The following is a 20,048-nucleotide window of genomic DNA, read 5'->3' on the forward strand; positions in this document are numbered from 1 at the left end:
GGCTGTTCTCAATGCCTGAAGTTTAAACAGTAAAATGTCTGACCTTGAGACACTCCTGCATTTGAAAAGCATACGTGTCTGCATATAGAGACTTGGGTAAAGTGTAATGAGAACACTCTTTCTAGGCCAACATTTTGCAGTTTTCAGGTCATTTCAGACCCAGTAGCAACTGTGGTGGAGTCTCCATTTTTTTGTCAGGAAACCCGTTGTAGTTGTGGACAGACCTACAAACTGAACTCCTCACAGATCACTCTAGACAGGATTAATTATGAACTAATAGCTTGTTACAGATTATTTTCTTTTTCCTCTGATGACAATGTAAAATTAATCAGTGTTCCAAATGATCTCACTATTAGTAAAAAAATACACTATTCTGGGTGACTTTAACTACCCTTCATTACATTGGGCACATTCACTTCCAGTGTAGCATATGCCCCAAAGTTCTTAGACTTAATAAACAAAAAAATCCTTAAGCAGGTAACAAAATAGACCTACAGACAACATTCTGTACCTGAATCTTACAAATATGGCTGCCTCCTGCATTACTTCTCTGGCACCTCATTCCCCAGGGCAGTCTAACTACAAACATATGACCTTGTCTTCATTTAAACTTTACAAAGCCTGTACAACAAACCCCACTGAATTTAATGACTACAAATATGCCAATATCAACCAAACCTATGGTTTGACTGCGCCTCCTTTGACCACAATACAGCAGCAAACTTCACAATATAAATTAGTACCCATTTAAAAAATCCACAGAGCTAGCAGTCTATAACTATCACAGGAAATACAAAAGTAAAACATTCTGGTGATACATAAATTAACTATACAACAAAAAGAAAGAAATGTCTTGATTTATTTAGTAGATACAAAACTCCTTTTTATTTTATTTTATTTATATTTTTTGACTGGATAGGTGGATTGGTCAGCAGACACTTTTCAGCTAGGACTCAGGCTCACAAAAAGTTATCAGTAGAAATTAATTGTGGGGCTATAGAATACTTATTTATGGTGTATAGTTAGGCAGAATTTTTTATCAAAGCACTGCAGTAAAAGATATACAGGGGTATTCAATATACTCTGTGTAACCTTCGCACAGAGCGTACACAGAGTTTACATGTTAATATGACTGTGCGCTGTACATGTCAGTGCACAATGCATATTAATGAGCCATGGTGGGCCTCAGCTATGTTTCTCATATTGCAATACTGCATAGCAATTCCGTATAAAGAAGAGCACCTATAGTTCATGGATTTGTGTGGAATGCCACAATGAACACCAGGGCTTTACAAATAGCTGTCATTCTATTAGTGTAGCACATCTGCACAGAGACCAACTTAATGACAGGGCAAATAACCAGTAATAGGGACATACCTGACATAGATGTCACATAGGAATGTGTTATAATGTAACACTCTCAACCTCTTAGAGCACAAAATGTGGACAATGACATAAAAATGGCAGGACATAGGGACAAAAATGCAAACGGATGTTTAATATTGTACTTCCAAACTTAGGAAGGTGATAAAATATATATGTTGTACATTAGCATGAAATTTCTGAAGAGCATGAAGTCTGAAACTCAAATGTCAGTCATCAGTTTCTGACTGCACTCTACAATGACATGCCAATGATTTGCCAGGGAAAAAATTATCAAGGGGAAAAGATCACAAATATGAGACAAAAACTGCACATTCTGCACAGATCAGGACAGTTGAGATGCATGCACTCAAATGTATGTATTATTGAGTCACATCAGTCGAGAGATCATCCCAGTGATATGACAGAAAGCCACATATTTGATAAGGAAAACATCTGGGCATCCTGGGAATATCTGAACAGCTGAGAGGTATGAATGCGAAGTACATGGTTCAAACACAATACAGGACAGTTTATCTACAGTGCAGAGTATTGTGAAATCCCATTCTTGGCATTCTGTACTGAAGTTGTGTTAATGATCTGTAACAGGACATGGAACTGCCATGTAAAATGATCACTCAGGAGAAGTGTGTGTATTGAACATGGACACACAGATGAATTGTAGGAATGAACACAGGGAAAGAGTATAGGTGAAACTCCTGCATGTATAGCAGAGGAAGGCATGTCAATGGAAGATGGTTGCAGCAGCAACACCAAGCATATATCTATATGATACATTTTGGACTGTACAGTGGAAATGTGTTGTCTGTGACTGTCACACAAGGTGACATAACAATGGGGAGGATGTGTGTGTGTGAGATAGGCATCCTTGCATGAATAATGCAGAGGACATCTATCAGGCATCATACAATTGGGATAGGGTGCATATTGGGAAGCTGTGCAAACTGTTATACCTGAATATGAGTGTACTCTCAGCAGAGGTTTCCAGCAAGGTGGTCACAGGTAAAGGATCATGGAAAACATTACAGGAACCAACCACAATCATGGCAATAACAGAATAATGCCACCACACCAGAAAAAAACTTCCAATGCTTGTGGTAAATAGGACATTAACCAAAAAATAACCACACCAACACACTTTCTCTGGGATTCCAAAAGACTAGCATCAAATCAATTTATTCTCCACTTTCATCCAGAAAGGACTTCATCAGAACCATCACCGACATCAACCAGCCTGTTTTTATACCCAAATTATACAATTAATTAATAAAACAATTAGTTAAATACTAATTACATTAAAATGACAAATCTAAACTACTACAAATTTATAAGAGACTTTCTTTATAAAAATATTATTTAATAACAAACAGTCTTCTATCTTTTAAAAAACATTTAATGTTAATTACTTTGTTAAGACCAAGGGGCAAATCTGCAACTACTTTTAGTTGCCATAATGTTTCTTTCTGTTCTACCCTAGTCTTAAAGGAGGTGATTTTAAGACCAGGGTAGAACAGAAAGAAACATTATGTTTTTTAAAAGATAGAAAACTGTTTGTTATTAAATAGTATTTTTTATAAAGAAAGTTTCTTATAAATTTGTAGTAGGTTAGATTTGTCATTTTAATGTAATTAGCATTTAACTAATTTTTTATTAATTAATTGTATGAATTGGGTATAAAAACAGGTTAGTTGATGTAGTTGATGGTTCTGATGAAGTCCTTTCTGGATGAAAGCAGAGAATAAAGTGATTTTATGCTAGTCTTTTGGAATCCCTGAGAAACTGCGCTGATGTGGTTATTTTTTGGTTAGAATAATACCACCACTAATCCCATGCCTGTGACAATATATATGATGTGTAGTGATTCATAGGCTTATAGGTTCATAGCTGTTTACTAGGCTGACAAATACAAGAGCCTTATTAAGCCTAGCCATGCATCCCAAATCTCTGACAAGTTCCGATATAAGTGTAAGCAGGGGCTTGGGAGATGAAACATTTACAAGCAGGTGAGGTTGCCCACACACGCTTGACAACTATTATGATGCATCCACACTCTATGAGGGTAACTATGCACACTGTCATGGTACTGTAATATCTGAAGGCGGTGTTAGGAGGGACACTGCTATACCTGTATGTGACAGTATGGGCAATACAGGCTAGTTGCCATGTGTACATGGCATATATCTATGGCACAATCCACACTGTCACAAATGATATACATGATATTAACATTGTCAAACACCTATGCATGCAGTGCATGCATAAGCTGAACAGGTAGCACACATTCATCTGGTGTAATAACACTCCAAGGCCAAGATCACTGCAGCAATGGGCCCAGACAATATCCTAGGATGTTTTTTAAATAGAATAAATTATGACCTGTCAGTCTGTCTGAAATTGCTATTAAACTGTAGCATCCAAACATGCTTCATGCCTCATGAATGGAGAACAGCAACAGTCATCCCTCCACCCAAAGGGTGGCCATCTACAGACCTAGGAAACTACAGGACCATAAATCCCACTAGTCTTGTATGCAAAGCTATGGAAAGAATTATCATGGAAATGATCAATAGTGCTATAGTAAAACTCCAGACACTGGACCCAACTCAGTTTGGTTTTGTCAAGGACATGTCATGCCTACTCAACATGGTCGACTTCTTTGAAAAGTTCACTAAAGGGATGGATGAAGGCAAAATGGTTCACACTGCCTGTGTTGACATGGCCAAGGCATTTGACACAATGCCATACTCGGGTACTGTTGACCAACCCAAGTAGTTAGGTACAAACCCATATGTCACCCAGTGGATAGCCAACTGGCTCAAAGATAGAACCCAGTAAGTTAGAATTTGGGAGTCCACCTCAAAAAAAGAGGCCAGTCACAAGTGGAGTCCCTCAGGGATCGGTCTTCGGACAGCTCCTTTTTGGCATTTACTTATCTGACGTCAAGGCCAATGTCAGTGGTCTCTGGCTGACTAAATTTGCACGATTCCAAATTAGGAGCTGTCATTGAGTCCAAAAAAAGACACAAATGTTCTCCAAGAAGGGCTGGCAAACAAACTGGTGTCAGAGCCATGGACTAAAACTAAATGCCAAGAAATGCATACTAGCATCCTTTGGAAAGTCATCCACCCCTGTTAACTATCATATTGACAACACACCCCTTAGAGTTGACCCAGTAGTCAGGGACTTAGGAACACACATAGACAATAGTCTAGCCTTTGACCATCATGTGTCTACAGTAGTGAAGACATAGTTCTATGTTGTGCAGCATATAAACAAAGGTGTGGCATTTAATCCGAGGAAGTCATTGTTCCACCGTATTGGCATTCATCAGACATATCACTGAGCACAATGACCCCTTTAATATGTACCCAACCAGGCATATCCAGCACCTGGAACATACACAGAGGTTCCTCACTAAAAGAATATAGAGAGTGCATAAAATCTCATATGCAGACCTCCTCAAGGCCCTATTACTGTATTCTGTCTCCTACAGGCTTTTGAGGGGACATTTATGTCTGGCATACAAGGTGTGACAAAGGAAGATACTGCCAGCACAGCTATCTGGAATTTTGTAATGTAATTTGTGAATATCAACATGATTCATATAAGATGCTTGTGTTACAACTGTATTAGAACTGTATGCCATTTGTATCTCAAACTTGTTTGCACAGACATATATGTTGAAAAAGGTTTTGCAAAGTGCTTGAAATGTATCCACAGTGTGCCCTACTGGAATAGAACAGAAATGTACATGCACTATTTTAACTGTTTAAATGTATATATTTTAACAGTGGAAACTGAAACACAGAATATTCATTTCAGTCCAGCAAAAATTCAGAAAATAGCTGAAATTAAATTACTTTATGGCTACATAATAAAATATATATTTCAGCTTCAATGCAGCAAGGAGACACAATGTCTAAAACTAGGGAACTTTGTGTATTGTCTTGTAAGTGTATAATTGTTTTATGACTTCCAGCATTTGCCAAGATTTGAGAAAAAGCTGTTTTCTATGTATTTTTACAGGTAGATACTAAATGCCACCAGTTGCCATCCATAATTGTTTTGGGCTGGGGGTCTAAATGTCAGATGACAAGAAATGATGTACTTTTGCAAGCTAGCCCAGCAGTAATATTAGAGATATTAATTTGAGAGGTCTCTTAGAGAGACCAAGCATTCTGTATTCTCTATTGTACCTGGCAACAACAAGATCCATTCACCACATTTGCCTTGATCTCAAGTATGTTAACTAAGGTATAGTAACTCTCTTAGATACAGTCAGTAGTATAGCAAAGCTTAGTTTAGATGTTTTACTTTATTTATTTGAGACTGTCCTGCAATGTTGTTTTAAATATTTCCTGTGGAATTGAACTCTGATATCACTGTTAGTAAATATATATTTAGTATTGTCTTGTTGATTTATTATTTATTATTAACTATATTTAAACCTTTCACTGTGGCTGATCTATGTAGAGATATTTAAGTTCTGAGAGTACTTGCATATTTATTTGGTGACACTGTGTACGCCACTCCTAATGGCCTTGCTCTTGGTCAAACAACCATTTGTTTTAATACTAATATTATGCAGTAAGACTGGACACCCTTTGTTAAGGGCCTTAAAGTAGGTGATAAGGAGTTGGTTGCTAGCCATGACAACTACACTATAATCTGGGTAAAAGGGGGCATAGCTAGTAAACCTTTGCCAGCCTTTCCTGTGTGTGTGTGTGTGTGTGTGTGTGTGTGTGTGTGTGTGTGTGTGTGTGTGTGTGTGTATAAAATCAACCTTCAAAAAGTGTTTGTGTTAGCTCCCTGGGCAAGGACACAGAGCACTGGTTGGATAGAGAGGATGCTGGAGGTCTTGGTTTGGCCACTCATCTGAGATCTCAACACTATAGCTGTGCCAGTGGGGAGTCTTACCCAGGATCTGAAGAAAGAGGGAGAAACCAGCCCTGGATTGACTGTGGTCTTTCTGTGCTCTTAAGGGAAATTGCACTTAACATAGAGAGCTGCATCTGGAAATCCTGTGTGTGTACTTGTCATCTTTCCAGTGTATGTCCCCCATGGTTTCCAGTGGTGAGGATTGAGGATCCTTGATTACTGGTCCAGTGGTGGGGTGTCACACAAGGCATTGTCAGACTGTACTCTGATGGACCTCCTGTATATCCACAAAACAAACAGCACCAAAATTACCTGTTTTAAAGAATTAAACCTTTCCTCTGATATAAATAGTATCTGCTGCAAAAACATGTATCCTAGAGACTACTCCATCTCTTGAACAAGCAATTCATCCATGTAAAGCAGAGTTCCATACTAACGCAATTCAAGTGAAGCTTGGACAATTAGATGGGAACAGGAAATTAATCACTGGTTTAGCACCTATGTCTCTAATTAACACGGGCAACCTGTAAATGGTTCCTCTCACAGGCCACTGTTGGTAAATGTTTCACCGCCTAAGCCCATGCTTATACTTCTCAAGGATGTCATAACTTATCAGTAATTTGTGATGCATGGCTAGGCGTAAAAAGCCCCTTGAGGTTGTTATCATAGTAAATACCTATGAGCCTGCTGGTCTTCTGCACCATCAGACAGTCATGTATATTCCCCAGAAAGAATACCTAGGTATGACCAATAAGCTTTGTGACAGCACACTGTGACAAAGGTGGTACACTTCAGTTACACATAACTGGATGATGTGTAGGGAAGTACATGACGAAGGGTGCATTGTACACAGTTTTTGTTGTGATGAAGGCTGGGAACCATGAAGTTATTATGGCCTCTGATGTGCATGTCATTCACATACCCAGTAGTTGTGTTACATTCAAGGGAGTAGTCAGCACTGAGATCACATGCTGGTGGATGTACCACTTACTGTCTACCACAAGACACAGAACACATACCTATTGATCTGATTATAGTGTGTGAAGTCACATTATACTTGGGTGGTGTGTCTGTTTCCTGATTCAAGAAATCCCTCCATGTGTCTAATCAATGCAGGTGCCTTCATGGCTGCAGCAGCAGTCTCTGGTATGCGGTGACACTGTCTGTATTATACTAATATCACAGTTGGCACCAATGCTTGCCCCCAAGCTGTAGTCCTTCAGGCAGTTGTTTGGCCACAGCATGTGTATGTCAGCTGTGATGTCCATCACTTAAATAATTTGCAGGAAATGGGCTAGCAGACACCCCTGATGTACTGACCTGATCACTGGACCTGAGGTATATGCCACATCACACATTTCAACATAGTAAGATGCCATGTATGTCATACACTGTTCTACCCATTTGGTGATATAGCTGTTGATGGCCACATATGACAGTGTTGATTGAATACCTCAATATGGATTTGTGTCAAATGCCTTGACCTGTTCGAGTTCCACAAGATGATACTGTTGTCATCATCCATGCCCTTGATGACCTCTTTGAGGACATCTATCAGATATAACAAACTTGTGGTAGCAGTAACAACTCACACAGGTCTGTTGCACACACCTAGAATATTACTACTGTACATGTTGAATAGGTCCATGATGACATGTTGGTCTATCTCACAGTCAGGGAAAGTCTGGATGTCCCTCTACATGCATACATCAGGTGCTGTCCTCCCAGCTCAGGTGGATGCATGTTGATTTACACTCTTGTATGGGAACATAGGCTATGTGCAGGGTGTGTTGAACTGTGTATTCAACCATATCAAGAAGGTGTATATGCTGGGTCATGCCATAGGTGATTGGTGATGTTGTCACAGCACATGATTTCCATGTGATAAGACTGGATGAAGGTAAGACAGTACATACTGCCTATTGTGATCTGGCCTAACACAATCACACATGCAGGTATCATTGAGGAAACCACCAAGCTGGGGATTAAACCTTACATTCAGTCGATGGGTAAACTATTGGCTCATGGACAGAACACATTATGTGAAATTTGGTGACTCAACCTGTACCAGTAGAGCTGTCACCATTATCAAACCCCAGAGATCTGTGCTTGGCACTTCACTGTTTGAACAGTATTTCTCAACAGTTCAGCCTAAAGTATATGGCCTTTAGCTTACCAGATTTGTTGATTTTTGCATATTGGGTGCAATCATTCAGTCTACCAATGGTGATAACATAGTACAGGATGAGCTAACACAAACAACTGAATGGTGGCAAAGACACACAATGTATAAATTGTGATGTTCCTGCTCTGGCACATTAATCAAGAAGCCTCAGTCATCAGCATTTGCAACAGTGATGGACGTACACAATGGGAGGATGACAAGTACACACTCCGTAAACTACAATTTCCCTTAACAGCACACAGATATCACAGTCAGTCTGGCACTGCTTTCTCCTAATTTCTCCAGATCCCCAATAAGACTCCCCACAGGCACAACTATAGGGTTAAGATCTCAGAAGAGTGGCCGAGCTAAGATCTCCAGCACCCTCTCTGTCCAAACAATGCTTTGTGTCCCTGCCCAAGTAGCTGACACACTCTTTGAGATTTGATTTGTATACAAACACACTCACACACCTGGGGAAGGCTGGCACAGGTTTACTAGCTATGTACCCCTTCTGCCCAGACTATAAGGTAGTACCAGCTGCCACCAGCCACCCTACTTATCAGCTACTATAAGGTCCTTACAGAGGGTGTCGGAGCCTACTGTGTGATGTTACTATTAATCCAAATGGTAGTCTAACCAAACAAGGCTATTTAGGAGTGGTCTGTACTGTGTCATGAAATACATATGCAAGTATTCTAAGAGTTTAAATATATCTTACAAATATCAGGCACAAAGGTTTAAATATCTTTAATAATAAATAATAAAAGAACAAAACAATACTTAGAAAATAGACACAGTTACTTCAGAGTTCAGAATCACAGGAAATATTTTAAAACAACATTGCAGGACAGTCTCAAATAAATGCAGAAAACATCTAAACTAATCTTTACTATATTTTTATCTATATCTACAAGAGATTCTATGTCTAAATCTTACTTACAGACAACACACAGGCAGAACTGCTGAGTGGATGTTTCTAGGTTCAAGACAAGATACAAAATGTCCAGCCTCTATCTGAGAGAGTTCTTAAATTAATAATACACATTACTGCTGGGTTAGCTTGGATGGCATCACTTTTTGTCATCTGATTTCAGTTCCCAGGCTAAACAGATACTAACAGAATGTTAACACTTCTGTGTGAGAAGTGCATATCTCTCAGAAGTTTGCATAACATGGAACTCGTAAAACAATAAAACACTTACATTTGAAACCTAGTAATTATTTCTGTTCCAATTTTCTGTTCCAAGACAATACAAAAACTTCTAGCTCTAGACATTGCGTCTGCTATTGAACTGAAATTGAGAGGTAACACAATCGTAAAACATTTTAATTTCAACTTATTTTCTTGAAGTTTTGCAAGTTAACTTTGTATGTTCCAGTTTTCACTATTAAAACATACATTTGCACAGGTATATAGTTTATATACATTTCTGTTCTTTTCCAGTAGGGTTCACTGTGGACACATCCTTGAAGCTCAGTACTTTACAAACCCTGTTCAACACACACTTCTGCACCAGTAGTTTAATATACACATATATAGTTCTCTTACATTTGTAAGACAAGCATATGAATCATGTTGATATTCACAAATGACATATGATTATTTACAAAATGCTAGACAGCTGGGCTTGCAGTATTTCCTTCTCTTATATCTCTATAAAAATCATAACACTGACAAATGACATAGAATTGTTTGCAAAATTCCAGCTAGCTGGGCTGGCAGCATTTTGGTTTGTCACACAAACAGCTGTAGAAATGTGTGCTTGTAATGTTGTGCAGCTGAAACATAGAGTTCCATATTAATCACAGCACTGACAACAGTCCTGCTATGCAGAAACCCAGTGATGCAAGCACTGGGAACACATTTAGATAACCAATCTGAACTTTGACCACCAAGTACCCACACTGGTATTGAAAGCCTTTGTCATGCACATCATAAGTCACACCATCATATTGAGATCTTATGATTGTCTAACATAACTGTAGTCAAACCTCATTACAGCACTAACTGAGTATAATGCACATTCTTATATGTACCTCACTAGACACATGTAGCAGTTGGAGAGACCACAGAACTTTTTCAGCAAGATAACACAGGGCATACACACCATGGCATGATATATGTGGATAGATTAAAAGTCATGTCACTCTAAACTTTATTGTATAGGATGAGATGACTTCTGCCTGGCCACCAGTCCAGTCACTGACCCTGCCCTGGTGGGAGTACTGCATATCCAAAAATGTGATGTGGATCATAGAATCATAGCAGATTACTAGGGTATTGACCTGGAGGTCATTTTAAGCCTAGCTGTTTCAACCCAATGTAATACCATAGAGGTACTAGTCAACACCAAAGATTGCATTAAATTATGACTGCCCATGTCCAGGAGGGTTGTGGATGCTATCCCCTGTAAGAATTTATGGTGCCCCATCCACTCATCCACACTCCCTGTTCCAAGGACTGCATTTCAATATCGCTCAGAATTTCAAATTCCCAGAGTATTTTATTACCTCTACTTTGAGAGACCTCATTACACTCTTACCCACAGGGCTACATTTACCCTGCAAGATGCATCAATTTACAACACAAAGTGATGCTTTATAAAGCCACAGTGTATAAACAGTTATTTCTGTTAGCTCCACTACCTTTACATCTACTGACATTTTACAATCTAAATGGCTGCAATACTTTTTTGATGCCCCCCCCCCGCACAGCTGAGTATCAGCTACCAACAGCCTCTCCCTTTGTTCTTCAGGTATACTGGAAACGGCTTAGAATACTCCATGATTAACCCAACCCCTTGTCCAGGGCTGGTAGGGAAACAGGACAGAGATGCAGCATTAAATAGATGTCAGGGAGTGCACCTAAAACCACTTCCACCTGACTGCAGTCTTTATAAGGTGCATGCCAGCTTCCAACCATGCTTAACCTCCTGAACCATAACTACACACCATCACACCATCCAGTCCTTATAGGACAAGTGTCGCTATTAGAACTCAGGTAGCAACTTTTTCCCCACTGTGCCATGGGCCTAGAAATGCAATTTTCTTGATTTTGAAAAACACACTACTGAATGGACTGCATTATTTTACCATAATTTATGTCAGTGCAAAATTCAAGAATGCTCAACCATGTACATTTCAGGCACAATCAAGTTAATCCACATAAATATTAATTTATTTATTCCAGAACAAGTGTTTTACAGGAGATTCTCCCAAATAATTTATGCCTCGCCCCACAAAAAAATTTGATCATACCCTTACTGCAACCATAACCCAACAGTGACTTTTAGCCCATTAGTTCTTCTGACTTCTTGATTTCAAGAGATGTTTGGGAAGGGAAAACTAGAGCCTGGGATCATAGCTGGCTTTCATCAGAAAGCTGCTCATTTCCAACAGTTTGAATCTAAACAATCCACTATACCGAGCTGCGAGCATGATGCAATGTCAGTTCTCTAGGCCCGATGTATAGACAATTCTGAACAATCTGTATGTTGAACTAAACTGCGATCCTTGGCAGGCTCATGCACTCACATGTCACTCTGTAGACAGCACACATCTAGTCTGGAGAACTGGCTGCCAAGTCAGGACAGTAGGACCACCCTCTCTTCCAGGATGGGAGAGCTGGTTTCAGCTGCTCACTTCATCCCTTGTCAGCCTATACCTTCACTGTAACCAAATCCACCCCAGGCCATCTAAGGTGTCAAAAGCTAATCTGTGCATCTCTTCAAAGTGATGCAAGCAAGTTCCCACCAGCAACTCCACCACATCAAAAGCACCCAGATTTTTATAATTTACCTCAAGGGTGTGCTACCACATAATATATTGTATGGGGTCTTGACCCTTCAACAGGATTACAGAATAAAGCAATCATGGATTTGCTTGAAGTAAATAGACTGCATGTACCACACCATTTCTCAAGGTCATAGTGCTAGGCTAGTTCATGAATAAGGGTGATATTGTTATTGTCTCATTCCATGATAACCACTCTCAACTTAAATAAAAAATTCTTCCAGTATATTTTAAATTCTTGCTTCATGATGATCAAGCCCTCAAATTTGCAAGTAATCTTTGTTTAGAAAAGTGTCTAATAAGTAGTGCTGAATAAGCCGTCAACACATCTGACTGAGTCTGTAACATTCTTTCAGATTTGCTAGGAAACTGGTAGGACACAAAATTTAGAGAAAAACTTTTTATTTAAATAACACAAAACTTGCCCAAAAAGATGCAGTTTACTTTAGAGGGATGACTCTGGAAGAGTGGATAGTACCAGTACCAGTTCTGTCATGATTTACTGGCTTATAAGTGACTGAGAAGTCACCCAGGTAGTGGCCTGTTATTTCTGTTTTGAACACATGTTCATAGCAATCTACACTTTCACCACCATGTGTCCATAGTATTGAGACACACATTCTGCATTGCACCCTCATACATATGGACATCACATTTAAGACCTGGGAGGTAATAGCTCCATTGTACTCCACACTTATCAGACCACTAATTGAGTACAAGGCTCCCTTCTGTCTGCACCTCACCAGACAACTGCAGTAATTGGAGAAAAAAATAGAGGTTTGTGACTGGGAGAATGCAGGTCCTCCAAACATCACATACATGGAAAGACTACAAGACCTGTCACTGTACTCAGTATCCTACAAGATGCTGAGAGGTGACCTATGCCTGACCTACAGAGAAGTCTCAGACCCTGCTCTGCTGGAAATGCTGGACATCTGAAAACCAAATGGGACAGGAATAACTTGCCCCAGGATTCTCAGCCTAGGCTGTGACATGCACAGAACATGCTGGAGAGACATATCCCCAAGTGACTCACACGCTTCTGTATTAGGCCCCCACTGCATGTGAATCAGTGCTCCTCAATGACGCTGTTCAAGCACAACCTTCACTACTGGTTGGGTGATTGTTAAGTCACCTTTGGGGTGACAACTATGTCCCTCATAGACAGGTGCAGTTGTTTCTGCTCACAAAATCGCTCTGCTAACAAGGGCTACCTAAATATGCTCAATAATTATACTTGTGTTTTGACACAGCTAGGCTTCTATTGCCTCGTGTATACTGACCACCATCTACTCTTAAAACTTGCAAATACAGTATGTGAGAGATGCAATTATACAACAAATCTAGAATAAATGCACTCACTCTCAGTTAACAATAAAGCAGATATCAAACGGGTTGTCAGCACACACACTTCACCTCCTCAACAAACCCAAGTGCACAGCACATAACCCCACATACACAGAGGTAATCATTAGCTTATCAAAAGAGCAGAGACCTCACAAATGCAAACCTTCTGCACACATTACAGTCTCAATGAAACCCACTATACATAAAAACAAACATCAGTCTCAGCCATTAAGCCCTTAAGGCAAAACACCAAAAAAACTAATTTTAGACCAATTGCCATCCTCTCTTCTCTCTCTAAAGTTCTAGAAAAATGCAACATCATCACAATTAACAGTAACATAGGGGGTAATGCATTTAAGTCTAATTTCAACAAGAATGTGGCTGACAACTTCAGCCTAAGTTTATAACTGTAGCAATCTTCACCCCCCCCCCCAAAAAAAAGACGTAACACAGAATTCACTTATTTGTTTCAATTGTTTTACTATGCAATAGTATTCAACTGTTCAGATAACAAGGCCTACTTGGAAGCTCCTCCTGGGAAGTGCTTGCTGTCTCGGACGGGGTTGCACCCACATCCAGTTCATGCTGTCTTTCACCCTCCTGGGAGCTGACTAGATCTCTGACATTGGCCAGGAGCTGTTAGTGGGGGTTCCCTAGCAGGCCCTACCTGGTAGCCATTTGGTCATGGCCCATTGCAGCTGCTTGCCTGTGTACAGTTGTAATCATGTCAGTGGCCATGTAGCACACCTGCGCATATGATCTGCCATGGCTGCCCAGGGCATTGACATTTTGAACAATCTGCTGCCATATTTGCATTCTGAGTGCCATATCTCCCCGTCCCCTTTCCAAGAGAAAAGCACCATGTTGCCTAAACCCACCAACTATGACTTGTTTTTTGGCATTGGTGAAGGGGGTCTCCATGGATTGATGCACCTGAGTAGCATACTCTGGGTGTCCTAAAGGACAAAGGAAGTATAATACACATAAGTATCAGATAACTACAAAATAACTGTTTCCAGATAGAACAGGAAAGGTAGCCTGTCAGTATTACCCACTGGGGAAACATAAACAGTCTGTAGATGTGAAATAGTAACATCAGGCAGGATGCAAAACAAGGAGAGTAACAAGAGCAACATGTCCTTGTATGTGCCATGACAGTAGCTCACCTTTGCCCCATCCCAAAAAAACAGTCTATTCTTCTTTGTGTCATAACAGTAACTCATCTTTGCCCCCCTCCTCTACAAAAGAACAGGCAAATGAATATTTTTTTAACAAAAGTGCTATCAAAGGACCTGCCCCTGAAACATTTGTACATATTTATGACACAGCATTCCATTTTCATGTATTGTCAATCATCTGTACCTCTGAAATGGCTTAACAAACATGCTGCCATTATAACACTTCTAACTAATTGTTTGTGTCTTTCAGCTTTCCCCAGTTAGGGGTCGCCACACTGGAACTCCGGTCCGCTAATGATTGGTAGTGGATTTTTACATACCGGGTTACCAGCCCTGATGCACAACCTTCAACGAAGGCACACCCCATTCACGTATGCCTCCACACAGAAGACGCTCTAGCTGAGAATCGAACGGGACAACATCTTGCTATGAGGTGACAACGCTACCGCAGCACCACCACACTTCTAACTAAAGCATACAGATAAAAGTGTAAAAGCCTTTACTTCACACTAGTCTTAAATACATTCCAGCTTATGCAGTATGAAGGAAACAAAATGGGAACATACCTGCTGAAGTTCAGTACTCTTCTGTACAGATACATCCTGACAAAAAAGGGTTTTTGCAGTCTTCTAAACATATACAACTCTCCTCAACATCAGTTTGGCTAGCTACAGGATTGCCTTTTCATATGGTGTAGATTATTAATAGATTGCATCTGTCTTTGTCTGTGTTTCATAAATGATAATTAAAACATAAGCAGCTGAATTGCATGCTAATCAACAAATCCAACAAGGTGGAGCTATTCAACAAGCTATAAAGCATCCATGTAGACTCCATGCTGTTTTTTCCTGCAGATTTCAAAACTTTTGGAGTACAGACACAGAAATTCTACACAGATAGAATGTTAGGGCTGCTGCTACTTTAATCCATTTGTATGTGCTAGAGGCTAAAGCCAATGCTGCTGCCGCTGCTGCCAATACACCTAGGCTGAGAAGGAGAACAGTTTTTAGGCCCAGTTTAACTTTTCACAACCTACATGACATGGAAATTGTAGACTGCTATGGGGTGGACAGGGACACACTACAGGAACTCTGTGACCTCTGCCGCCCTCAGCTCAGGTCCAGAGATGACCAAGGGGGACCCATCCAAATGGAAAGTAAGGTATGTGTAGCCTGTAGAATCTTAGCTATAGGTAACTTTCAGAGACCAACAGAGGACATGCTGGGGGTGTCACAGGCATCAGCATCTAGGATCCTCCACCAATTCCTGGATGCTATGCTCCAACATGCCATTGAGCACATATATTTTCCCTGTAGTTCTGAGGAGAGGGACAGAAATATGCAACAGTTCTACCGGGTAGCGCATTACCCTGAAGTACTGGGTGCCATAGATTGTACTCATGTAGAAATTAAGGCACAACCTGGGGAGCAGAGTAGCCTCTACATTAACAGAAAGGGTAAACATTCTATCAGCTGCCAAGTTGCATGTAATGCAAAGGGAATCATCTTGAACGTGTGTGCTGGCAACCCTGGCAGCTACCACAACTGACATATCTGGCACACCTCCAAACTGAACCAGATGTTTGATAGGAGGATATCCCATAGGGTCAGTTACTGGGGATTCAGGCTATGCACTAGAACCATGGATGATGATACCCATCAGAAATGCACACACACACCCCCATGGATGAACACCATAATGAGACACACACTCAAACCAGAAGTGTCATAGACCATGTGTTTGGGCTGCTGAAGTCATGGCTCAGGTGCCTACATACATCTGGGGGAGTACTGCATTACAATCCACAGACTTGTGCAGAAATCTTCACAGTATATGCCATGCTACAAAACATAATCCTGAGGAAACAGCTGCAGCAGAATCAGCAAGGAGAAGCGGCACACATCTCACTACCAATGGCAAGATCACCACAGCCACAGGCAGATGAGGAGTCAGAGGGGGAGCCACCAGCTGCTGTGGGTGTAGGCAAACATAGGCATGCTCAGTATAGGTGCCAGGCTAGGGGTGGATTTCCAATTGTCCATCCACTAGTCCAAGTTTAGATAGGAAGGAACTCTGCTTCACACAGAAGGAGAGCCTGTTCCAGTGAATGAGAATTCTCTGAGAAACATGTCTGTCTCTCCAACATCTCCTATTTATGTCACAAGCAAAATTTAGGTCTTTTAATCTAGTAGTTCTGATGCTGTTTGTTTTATGTACATGCAACTGGGTCCAGGAATGCCTTGTATACCAGGCAAGGATCACCTCTCAGAACTCAGAACTGTATGATACCAAGTAAAGAGACAGAGCATTGAGATGATCAGCAAAGGACATTGTGTTTATTTCCTGTATTCTTTTTGTGTAAGGAACCTTTGTTGCCATTCCAGTTGTTGCATGTGACTGGCCAGGTACATACCAACCATACATCAGCCAAGGAGCAGCAAGTTGACATTAGGGATATCACAGCAGGCAAAAGGGCTTCTCTTAGCCATGGAGTGTATATGCTCTATGCACAATTGTACAGCATAACTGTAATATTATGGATAGCATATGTATATAATAACATGCTCTGTTTTATAGGTTCATATCTATTTACTGGGCTATTAATACTTCAGGATCTTAAGAAGTCTAAACTTATATTCACATGGCAGATTTTAGCCCTTATGCTGTGCATATGAAAAACCCAGAGATAGCCTGAACAAGGATATGATGGAACATGTGTATGTTTCCCATATATATATATATATATATATATATATATATATATATATACATATATATACATATATATATATATATATATATATATATATATATATATATATATAAGGAACAGAGGTGCTAAACCAATTTGCAGTTATCCATCCTTTCATCCACTTTATGAATGAGCATAGTAAGGTAAGTACTTTGCTTAATCTTGAGTGGAAGGTGGTACCATAGTTGCCTGTGGTTTTCTCTTCTTTTTCTGCAGGCCTAGTTGTGTTGGTACCCAGCACATCTATTGGTCGGTCACTGATGGTCATCAGTCATGCCACTCAGCGGTGGAAAAGTGGCCAGTCTACTGAAGTTGACCTGTAGGGGTCATTGTTGGTCTCAAGGGCTACTACTCAAGAGATGAGCAGAGGCTCTTCTTCTGCTAGCAGCATGGCTTCAAGAGTCATGCAGGCTGCAGGCCTTAGCAATCATATAATCAGAGGCACAGTTTATGCATGATGTCATCCATGAAGGAGACTGCTGTCTGTGTGTCTTGGGTTTTGGACCAGTCTGGCATGTACTATCTCCAGTTCGTGCATTCCTCTGTCATACGTGGTATTTCCCATAGCTTCTATACTGTACACACACTTCTATCACCTTGTCCATCCTCTTTCTGCATTATTCCACTAATGTCCATGTCATTTGCATCACTAGTACCTAGTCTGACTGCATCTACATTTTATATTTGACCTTGTGCTCCTACAACTTTCCCCTTTTCTATCTGTCCTTCCCTCAATTATTCCATACTACCTTCCTAAACCACCTTCAATTTCATATATGAAAAGTGTGAGCCTTTATAAAAAAATGTACACCCCCCCCCCCCACTCTCATTCCTTACAGTCAATTTTTGTGTTTTTCATGCCTTGCTTTTTCTCCCCATTTCCTCTCTTTTATATGACTGATAGGGCATTCACTTTACAATGCTGTCTCTCCTTGGACACACACACACACACACACACACACACACACACACACACACACACACACACACACACACACACACACACACACACATTCAGACATTGTCTGGAGGTTTAAGGTCTTAATATTTCAGCCTTAAAACTTCTAGTTTCCTCAGTGTGTACGTTTTGTGTGTGCTTGTGTGAACACATGATTAACAGAGTGGCTAACTCTATGACTGATCAATTGTTTATTTTTCAAGTTAAGTAGAACTTGTGTCATAAAGGAAGGAATCATAGTATAAAGAAATTTAGGGCCAGATTCCAAAAGAGTCACTCTCAGTATGTCTGCCTTAATTTAAAAAAAACTTGCTCTTAGTGAAAGAGAATTACTTTGGTGTAAGGCCTAACTGTAAACAGGCTAACTCTGGGGCTCAGATCCCAAAAACCCTCTCTCAGTGTAAGAATCGGACCCATAATAGCACTAGAAATATATTTCTACTTCACAAAATATTAATATATAGATGAATGCAATTATTATCTTGAATTTCTTGCAACATTATTTATTTATTTATTTATTTTTGTCTACTTATTTATTATGTATTTATTGGTATTTGTTAAATGTGACAATCCAGCTGGTCAAATACCCATTTTCAATAGAGGGCTTTGGAGAAAAGCTCCACACATACTGCAGATACAATACAAATATTCAAGTCTGGCTAAAACAATGAGACCTAAATCATATGGAAGAGGTGTCTGTTATTCTAAAAGTGTATTAGTTCTGGTTTAAGCACTTGGGCTTCAGGCCAGTTATTTTACATTAAGAAGGTTTGTGGTCTGCACTCTTGTGGGAGGAGAGGCTGGACTTTGCCCTTCTGAGCTGTGAATTTCTGGATAAAGGCTTATAGTGCCTGCATATTTGAACTGTTTCTTACTGAAATTAGTGTGCCTTGTTTGCTGTAGCATAGACTAGATCCAGTCCTGCTGAATCTAGCTTTGTTTGTATAACTTGAGCACTAATCCAGGCCTTCTTTTTTGGAGAAGGTTCCCCTGCACTCCAGTGGCAGGAGTGTGCAGTTAGAACTTGTCTGATTGAAGACTACAGGAACAGGGCTCAGTTTTGAGATTTTTTTTCACTGGTTAGTTGGGTAATTTTCTTAAAAGCCTTTTCTGATTGCTTATAGTCATCTAAAGCATGTATTGTTTACTGTTTGTAGTCGTTTAAAGCTGCTTTAAGTGTATTTTTTACTGTTTTTGCCTTATCTTTTAAAAAAAAATTCCTTGTTTCCCACCTTTCTAAGCTAGTATAGTCCAGTTTCAGGCTAGTGCTGAATTCAGGGCTGTGTTACAAGTTTCTGAGTTGCCCATACCTTACTTGGATAGAAGGAGGTTTCTCTGTTCACCTGTGAGAGAGGGAGCTTTGAGTAGCCATCTATCCCTGGAGGAATGGTTCCAGCCCAGAAGTTACTAGTTTATAGGCCATTTTGGGCTAATTTCTATCTCTTTCATTTCCCTGCTGTAAAAACCACGTTTGCATGGTTTTGCATGTCCTGGCAGCACCGGTTAGCTAGGGCTAAATTATTCCTGGCTCCACCAAGTCTCCTCTTCAGTTTTTCCCTTGAAAGTAGTCTAACTCTCAACCTAAGCACTTAA

The sequence above is a fragment of the Protopterus annectens genome, chromosome 2.part0, assembly GCF_019279795.1.
Source record: "Protopterus annectens isolate FY-2018-M chromosome 2.part0, PAN1.0, whole genome shotgun sequence".
Lineage (NCBI taxonomy): Eukaryota > Metazoa > Chordata > Ceratodontiformes > Protopteridae > Protopterus > Protopterus annectens.